A 9,654-nucleotide genomic window follows, 5' to 3' on the forward strand; every position below is an offset into this window, starting at 1 on the left:
CAACTCAATGACAACTACTGATTCCCAACAACAACTGATGATCGATGATTTTTCACTCTTATTTATATTCAAGTGGCAAGAACCCCCCCGCGCGAGCTTCTCACCACTTCTTTTGTCTTTATGTTTGAAGGAGGAGGAAGGTCTTATCACTAGGTGTAATTTTATCCCTTGTGAACCGCGGCCTGAAAACCGTCTCCCCATCAGAAATCGGATAATTAATCAATATCGATTCTTCGCTCTTAACATTCTTGGCTATTTTTAGATTGAATTTTGCTCGCACGTAACACCTTGAACAACTTTATACAGCGCCAGCTTTTCAAAACATTTTTTGGATACATTTTTACCAGCTTTCAAAGTAAACTATGCTGCCAATGTGTTCGAAATAAGTTTTTTCAGCACTTTATATACAGCTTCCTTAACATTGTCTTTAGGACCAATAATTTGACTTACGTAACATATCTGAAAAAATATCAGTATTTAAGCGAAAAAATGATTGTTAAAAAATAAACACATAACAAAAAGAATAATATACAGTTGCTCCTGCATTATCATCTTTTGATAAATATGTTTCAAATTTTTTTAATTCTTCCTCTGTTGTCAATGGAAGTGCTGGAAAATGTGCTGGCCTTACTATTCTTTTTTCATGTGGAAGAAGAAAGCGATTTAATCTGCATACGTTTGTAATAAGCATATCTAATTTGCTACTAATTTCTTGGTTGGACACATATCGCGTAAAAGAGTCACGGTCTCTTGATATCTTTTCTTTAAAAGCTTTCTTATCATAGGTCGCTCCAGACACACCTAATACACTACCTGTGAGAAAATCAGAACTTAATACCCGATAATTTAAAAAAAAATTAAAAAATATTTTACCTGATTGACAAGATGAACGGGGTGTAGAATTAGAAGAAGCAAGTGCTGTTAAATGAGAAGTAACTGGACTCATTTGACGTAATTCTGATGGAGAATATGCTTTGCATATTGAAGATGGTGATTTTTCACCAGACGTATCCGATCCATAAGTAAAATAATTTTACTATTAATTATTATCTTTTGATGTACCAGGTGTCTCTATATTTATTGATGTTGCACTCGTCTTTTGAGATACGTTATTATCTGCAGATGACACTTTTTCCTTCTCCTGAACTTCCGTTGAAAAATCTTTTCGCATAACATTAGGATCATAATATTAAAAAAATTGTATGTATATTTATTGGTTTATTTATTAGTTTTGTATAGGTATAAAAAAAGGTTACAATAAAAAAAGGCGTACAAAAAGAGAATATTATAATAAAATGATTGCGATTATTCGTCGTCTTGCTCTGTAACTTTACAAACTTTAGAGTGATTGAATTCAAAAAAACAAGTGAAACATAGAACTGACTTACACCAAGCACACTTTATAAATCCAATTTTTTTGCAAGCACATTTTGTTTTTAATAATGAGACAGGAAAACACACGTCATTAACATTTAAAAAGCTCGGCCGTTCGCTCGTCAGTTTTGATCCAAACCATGCGTATTTAATCATAAGTGAAAATACCGGAGCATTTAACTGATGCAATATTACAGAGTGAATTTTTATAACATCTTCACGAGATGCTATTTCTCTTTTTTCTTGTAGTAATATAGGAGCATTCTGCAAGCGCTTGAGAAAATTTTTAACCTGACGATAGAAATACACATCGCAGGGCTGGCACAGCGGTGTGCATTTCGGCGGTATAATTTTTAATGTACACGTTGCTTCTCCTTGTTCATTTTCAAAAATTTCATCGTGTAGAGCGGGGTTAGTTTGGCTTCCCCAAGAATCGATAATGAATAAAAACTTGTTGTTTTTAACATATGGTAAGATAACATTTGTCAAAAATTTTGTGTATAAATCGGTTGTAAGTTTTCCGGATTTTGAACAAGTGACAACAACGTTTTTATATTCATCGGTCAACTTATCAACATTTTTTTTAACTAAAGGTCCAAACTTTCCCGAGGGCTCTTGCAAGCACAAAAATACAAAAGGAATAATCTTTCCCGACGCAGTCAAAGTGTACTGCGCAGTATAAGAGTGAATAATCTTATTTAAACTTTTTTTCTGTACAAAAACTGTTTTTGCACCTTTATGCTCAAGAGTTCTATTATAAGTACTATCATATTGGCATCCAGTCTGATCGGTATTAATAACAAAATCTTTTTGAAATTTAGAAATCAGAACTCTAGTTTGCGTTTGGAATTTTTCTGCCGCTTCTAGTACTTCTTCCATTGTGGCGCATTCCTTTTTACTAACGTATTTCGTGATTTTCCGCTGTTTTATTCTATGCCTTCTTTTGAAATATTTTACCCATGATTCGCTAGCGTTGAAAGTAAACTGTTCCGAAATATAAGGAAATGCTGCTGCCATTGCCCATTGCTGGATTGTCCTGCTTGTCACCTATTAAAGTTAAAAATCAATATATTCATAGTTTTAAAAATTTATCTACTTTTGTTTATTTTTCCGTTTCGATAAAACAATAAATTTACCTGCTCATAAGAGGCTCTAGCTTCCTTGAAACGTTCGAAGGTTTCTGTATCAATGTATGTCTACTTATCAAAGTGTGTTCCACCCTTCTTCACATCTTCTGCCCATATTTTAAGATCTTCTTTTTTCTTCAAGCGACTGCAGCCTTTTTTATGCAAATTTGCTAAAGACCACTTTGGATGAGCTTCAGCCAGAGCAACGGTTTTCATTTTATATTCTAAAGGAATATAATTGAAAGGTGGTTTTTGAAATTTTTTGGGCTCGTAATCTTCATCTTTATTAATTTTACACTGCGAATAAAAATAAAATTGCATGAGTAAATTATGAATGTTTATGCTGTAAACATTAGCACATTGACTAACAATGTAAAATAAAATAGCGTTAATATACGTTAAAGCACATAATTGTTTCTATAATTTTAAGAAATATACTCATTTTATTGCCAATAATAGAAATATAATACTTTAACATACCTCTTCGTATTCTCCTTCGGTATCGCTCTCATCGAATAATATTAAATCCTCTTCTATAACAATTTGTCGATTTGCGTAAATGTTGATAATTCTTTCACAAATTACTTCGCCCATAACTACAGACACAGAACTTATTTTATCAGGAGGTGTATCTGTTAGAAGATCTTTCGCTTGCAACAAACTATTACAATACTTCAGGGCATTTGTTAATTCACCCTTAAAATCTTCGTCTTTTAATAATCGTTTGCGCTCATCTTCTAAATTTTCTTTTGCATTAGATGTACCCGCTGGTTGTTCCATTTTGAAAACTTTTAGCGCAGAATATTCACACAATTCACTAATTAGTGTTAGTGTTCAAGAACAGACGAGTGTCTTCGACGACAGTAAACGATCGATTAACGGTTCAGCATTTGAAATGCGACCCTAGCGCTCTTTTAACCCTTCGCCCACATAGGTGGGTCGTTTTTATCCGGGCGAAAATCAAATGTAGTTGTAACTTTTGCAAACGCGTAGAGATGGCGCCACTGCGGATCCGTAAAAAAAGTTAGGCTCCCCGAGAACCCGCCTATCGACGAGTTTCAAGGCGCCAGACCCCCTCCAGCCGTCACAGGAGACACGTAATTTTCTTTTGCATTAGATGTACCCGCTGGTTGTTCCATTTTGAAAACTTTTAGCGCAGAATATTCACACAATTCACTAATTAGTGTTAGTGTTCAAGAACAGACGAGTGTCTTCGACGACAGTAAACGATCGATTAACGGTTCAGCATTTGAAATGCGACCCTAGCGCTCTTTTAACCCTTCGCCCACATAGGTGGGTCGTTTTTATCCGGGCGAAAATCAAATGTAGTTGTAACTTTTGCAAACGCGTAGAGATGGCGCCACTGCGGATCCGTAAAAAAAGTTAGGCTCCCCGAGAACCCGCCTATCGACGAGTTTCAAGGCGCCAGACCCCCTCCAGCCGTCACAGGAGACACGTAATTCTTGAAAAAACGAGGTTTGCGGCGAACACAAGCACTTTATTTAAAAATAATTGCATGCAATATTTTTTTTATGAAAGGTACGCTTTTCACCTTCTATTTCCTTTTTTATTCATTTCAATATCTTTATTTGTCTTACAATTAAAGTTATGATTTTTTTTAGTAAAAAATGATTTTACCAGTTGTAGTTGTAGTTGCTCCATTTTTTAAATACAAATTATGTGAAAAAATTAAATTGTTTATAATTTTATGATTGATACTTCAAATTGAAGGTTTGAATTACCTCCATAAATTTTTTTCAAATTTTTTGTAACACTTTAACACTTAAAAAAAAACGTCAGGACGAAAACGACCCACCTATGCGACGTAAAGGTGCCAAAAAAACCTATGCGGGCGAAGGGTTAAAAATACTATGAGCAGGCAAACAGGCAACAAAAGATCAGGTTTGAAAGGCAGTCTCTAATGTTTTTAAATATAAGACGTAAAATTCTAGGAAGAGGCTGTGCTGTATACCGCATTATAATTCCAATGCATCATAATTCCAATGCAAGGCAATTCGAATGCATAAAAAATAATATTATAACCGAATATAAATAATTTTTTGCAAGAAGCATGCCGTAAAATGTTACTTTCAAAATCGCTAATATTTTACGAACATTTTATGCACAGTTTTAAAATTATAATAAAATAAAATAAAATAAAATTCACATCGCGATTTTTCGGCAACGGTTGAGAAGCGCATCGTCTTCGTACAGCATTTGTCACTTCTATATCAATACTACATTTTAGTAAAATTTCGACAAAATCGGTGACCCCGAGGGTTGACCCTTCCCTTGTTAGTTGCATAAGTCATTTGTAATTCTCGCGCGAAACGTCGGCGGATCGCGAGCAGTCAATTCATGCGACTCACCTGTCGGTGCTGCTATCGCCCATCCGCCGACGGCATCCACCCCCCCGGAAAGGGAACAACTACTCGCCCGCAGCGACATGTTCCAGGACTGCGGGGACAGAACCCTTCGTCAAGCCGCCGTGCGGCACACATATATTTTGGCCAGCCGTCTTACGGCAAACACATATTCTGAGAGCCGTCTTACGACACACATTCGCCGGGCAGAACGAACCACGGAATCGCCTTGCCGCCTCGCTCAACCGGGAGTGCGCACGTCTCCTACTGCTTTCTTTCCTGCCTGCTCTATTGCTTGCTCTCCACCGCTTGCTTGCTTGCACGGGCTTTGCCGTCGCATGCCGAACGAGACGAGACCCACGGAGCGGCCAGAGATCGGAGGACAGGACGAGGCCTGGCGGGATCACGGGGACGACGGCCGACACGGTGAGTCGCTTCGCTTTAATATTTCGCTGCATGCGCTTCTGCCTTCGCGTTAAACATTTGATAGTCGTGAGGGGAAATCAACAACCCCCCTCTGGTCCTTCGAGTAACAATATCGCAAATCTTGCCTCCGGGGCGAAACTATCCCCGTTCACATACATTTGTGTTTTTGTCTTGCTGTCTCTATGATTTTTTATTTGTTATCCATAGCTGAAGTTACCTTGTAACGATGCACCCCCAAACATGCATCGTTCCGGCAGGAACACCACGCCGAGACTACCCCGCCGACCACCCGCGGGGGTGAAGAACGGGCACGATGTGCCCAGCGTATTTTTTAATCATCTCATACGTTAGGAAGTCCGCGAATGGACTTAAACGCGGCAACCGCTTCACCGCGCCGAGCGGTACCGAAGGCGGCCGAAAACCGCCGAATGCGATCACGGCGTCGGGGCGCCGCGATCCCCGATCGTTCCGCCGCACCGGCCCGGCGCTCGCGATCGCCGTCGCTACCCCCACCACGCCGCGACGCCGCCGCGACGCGTATATAAGCCCGGCGTCGCTGGCACAGAGCGCGATTCCCGATTATCCGTCTTCCAGACAACACCGATCCTGAATTCCCGCACAAAAAGCCAGTCCGAACGTAAGGTAGAGCGCCTCCGGCATTCTCTGTCTTCGCCGAGTGTGTCTCGGCTAACGACCAGCTTTTCGCTCCTATCTGAATCACCCGAAGCCGTCCGGATGCGAAGGTAGAGCGCCTCCGGCATTCTCTGTCTTCACCGAGTGTGTCTCGGCGAAGGACCAGCTTCTCATCAAATCTTCCGAAGCCTGTCCGGACAAGACGGTAGAGCGCCTCCGGCATTCTCTGCCCTCGCCGAGTGTGTCTCGGCCGACGACCCGCTTCCGCCGCGTTATCCACGCTTCGCGATCCATATCGCCGCCGCGCTTCGCGCCATTTTTCCGCGCTCCGGGCCGAGCCGGCCGGGAAACCGGCGCCGCCCGTGCCGATACTTGCCACCACGCGATTCGGTCCGCGCGAATACCAAGAGCAGCGGCTCCGCCCCGCACATACCGCGAGTTACCCCGCGCCGCCCGCGACCAAACCAACGTCGCCTCGCACGCACCGACCTATTGTAAATGCCGCGAGCGTAGATTGTAATTGTCATAGAATTAATTTAACTATTTTCTTGTAACCGAGACGCGCCTTCATTTCGCTAACCTCGCCCTCCGTCTGCTTCTCCGCACCTCCTTCGAACCCCGGCCAACCGCGAGCTCGATCCGCGCTTCGAAGACAGGTTGTTTTAACCTTCTTTGCTTGACTTATTTTTGTAAGTAGGAAATCCTTTCTAGCTTCGTGATTTTGACGAGACGTCAACATTGCGTCATTCTTTTCTTCTAATTTATTATAATTTTTTTGTAATAATTTGTTTTTGGTTTTACAACCTTTGGTATTTTCTCAGCTTTATTTTTGTTTGATCGAAAGGAAATAACTGGTGGAGAAGGAGCACTTTGTTTACATTTTTTCTGTGTAACACCATCATCAAAATCTGACTTTTCAGAAGTTGAAATATTTTTCTTTTTTTGTGTCACTTTTGTTGAGATTTTTTTACATTTGCCACGACCAAATTCGCATTCTGTTTCATAATTTGAAGATATAATATATCCATTCCGTGCATTTCGTGCAGCCAAAAGTAAATCTATAAGAAATGCAAAGAACAATTAATAACTTTACAGACAAAATTAAACACATAATAAGAAACAATATATAAGATTTTAAAACAGTAACATTATATATCGGCCATGAAGGAAGTGCATCTGTTTGTTTTTTAATTGCAGTACTCTGTTCAGATTTAGGAGGCCAGGAAATTTTTGCATTCTTCTCATTATCTAATTCTTTTAGCCATTTAGTAAGACCAACTTCAAATAAAGAATCATCTTCCTCATCGCAATCAACATCTTCGTTTACAAATTTCACAACGACAAACTGGAAAAATAGTAATGTGTAGTGATTTAAAATTTTTCTAAAATATATACATATAACATATAAAAAAACTTACAATAGATACACATAATATAAACGGGATATATGTCACAATTTCATGTTTATAATACTGAATAAAACAAAATTTTGGCATTCTATTTGTAAAACGACATAGTATGAAGTAAAGGTATGCAAACATATTTATCTCCTATAGGAATAAGCCAACATTTGGCAATAATATTATTTAAAAAAAATACCAATCTTTCTTCACTTAAATCAGACAATACCAAATACCAAACCTTGACAATACCAAGTTCGGACGAATGTAAAGGATATGTATAAAAATCTGTAATATTTGTAAAAATATTGCCAACAAAAATTACATTATCCTGTCTGCGAATGATATTTCTCAGGACTACAATTCCATCTCTACTTGTTTTGAAACATGAATCTCTACCATTCACTTCAAAAATAACATCATTTACTGAAACTTTTCTGAACTGTTCACCATAAATATCTTCATTAATATCTCTGTGTTCTTTTGAAAGAATAACTTTATTTACTTCAGAATCTAGTACAAGTTTTTTTTGCCTCGTTCTATCTCACATTTTGCTGCTTGTTGAAGGGGTTGAAAACCAGATTTTAGGTTACTTTTAATTGTTTTCAATTTGTTTTCATAACGAAAAGCACTGAATGTATCTAAACAACCATGATCATTACATTCCGGTGCCAAGTGGATAAGAGAGTGAACATTATAGACCACAAATAATTGTCCAAATAGTGTGACAGAATGTTCGATAAAAGTTCTGAGTAGAGTATTTGCACAATCGTTCAAAGTTTTATAACGAATTGGACTCGTAAGAATATAAATTCCGCAATGCAATAATAGAAAGTGCTTATAAATATTTATATCAGGATGCAAAGCAAAAGCTACAATGCCATCATATAATAATAAACGACGGAATTCCGTTGCCTTGTAAAATGATAATTTATTTAAAGGTCTTGGCCTTCGAGCGAAATCCTGAGGACAAGAAGGAGCTAGTAGAACCAGCCTATCAGATATTCTATTTACAACAGTCCAGTGTAGTTTCCATGGACTTATCCAATTCTTCCACGCTTCCAATACGCTCTTACTCTCTCAATACGCCTTCATATACCAAATGCATGGGCTCTAATCGAAACTGAGAGATCATTTTGGTATTGAGTTGAAGAAGAGGTGATATTCCTTTGTGATGACGAGGCTGCATTTGATTTTCAAAACTTTCGTCAGTTCTTAAAGGAGCATGTAGATCAACATACGTTTGTCTATGATCAAATCGTTTTCCCCATACCGTACATTTCTCACAAGAAGCATATCCATTATGACCTATACAACATTTTATTAATTCTCTAGCTGGAGCATCAAGAACATAATGTCTAATTAAAAAGTCATAAGTTCTTTCATTTCGTATATAACCATTAGTAATTAGATTATCAGCTTCATTTACAAAATCTTGTAAAAACTCTTGTACATTATTCGGATCAGAATTTCCAAAATAAATAGCAATAACGAAGGGTTCATTTTTAGTTCCTACGAGATGTCCTAATATTGACCAAAACTTTTTCTTTGAACTCCGAAAAAGGGGGAGTCCGTCAGTATTAATATCTATTTCAATTTTTTCTTTTACTTGCAAGTAATTTTCTAAAGTAAATCCATCCAAATAATTTTTTATTCCTCGATACCAAAATTGTCCTCCATTTTCAAAGTGAGTAATATGTACATCATCAGTTTTCAGTAAAGTTTTATAACTTTTAGGCAGATTATTAAATACAGGTCGAAGCTTCGCAAGTAATTCATCTATTTTAGACATGGAAATAACACCACCTGATAAAGCCTATTTACGTAAAGCTAATAAAACATAATTTTCCTTCTGCTGATCATTTTCAAAAACTATATTAACATTCTTATTTTCACTTTGATCTGTATTTTCACTTTCATTTATATTTTCATTTTCGTCTGTATTTTCACTCTCATCTATACTTTCATTTTCATCTCTATTTTAACTTTTATTTATATTTTCATCTGTATTTTCACTCTCATCTATACTTTCATTTTCACCTCTATTTTCACTTTCATCTATATTTTCAACAGAACTCATGACATTTGAAAGTCTTTCAAAAGCTATATCTTCTTGAATCTCAAGCTCACTTTGAGAATGCTGATTAAAACCTATTAATTCATTAAGTTGCAAGTTTTCCTCTTCTTCAGATTCTATTGAAACTGACAAATTGCTGTTATTGCTGTTGCTCGAACTATTGCATTTTGGTTCTAGTAATCTATGGACTCTTTTCAAAACATAATTTTGTTGCTCTTCAACTTTTAATTTTTTTATAACTTTTCTCTCAGCCT

At 37.6% G+C, this 9,654-nt stretch overlaps 1 pseudogene; it reads right to left on the bottom strand.

Annotated features, from left to right (window-relative positions):
• Positions 1-1,229: 1,229 nt before the first annotated feature.
• LOC139823667 (uncharacterized) lies at positions 1,230-3,281 on the bottom strand (annotated as a pseudogene).
• Positions 3,282-9,654: the final 6,373 nt, after the last annotated feature.

This window comes from Temnothorax longispinosus, unplaced genomic scaffold, assembly GCF_030848805.1.
Source record: "Temnothorax longispinosus isolate EJ_2023e unplaced genomic scaffold, Tlon_JGU_v1 HiC_scaffold_15, whole genome shotgun sequence".
Lineage (NCBI taxonomy): Eukaryota > Metazoa > Arthropoda > Insecta > Hymenoptera > Formicidae > Temnothorax > Temnothorax longispinosus.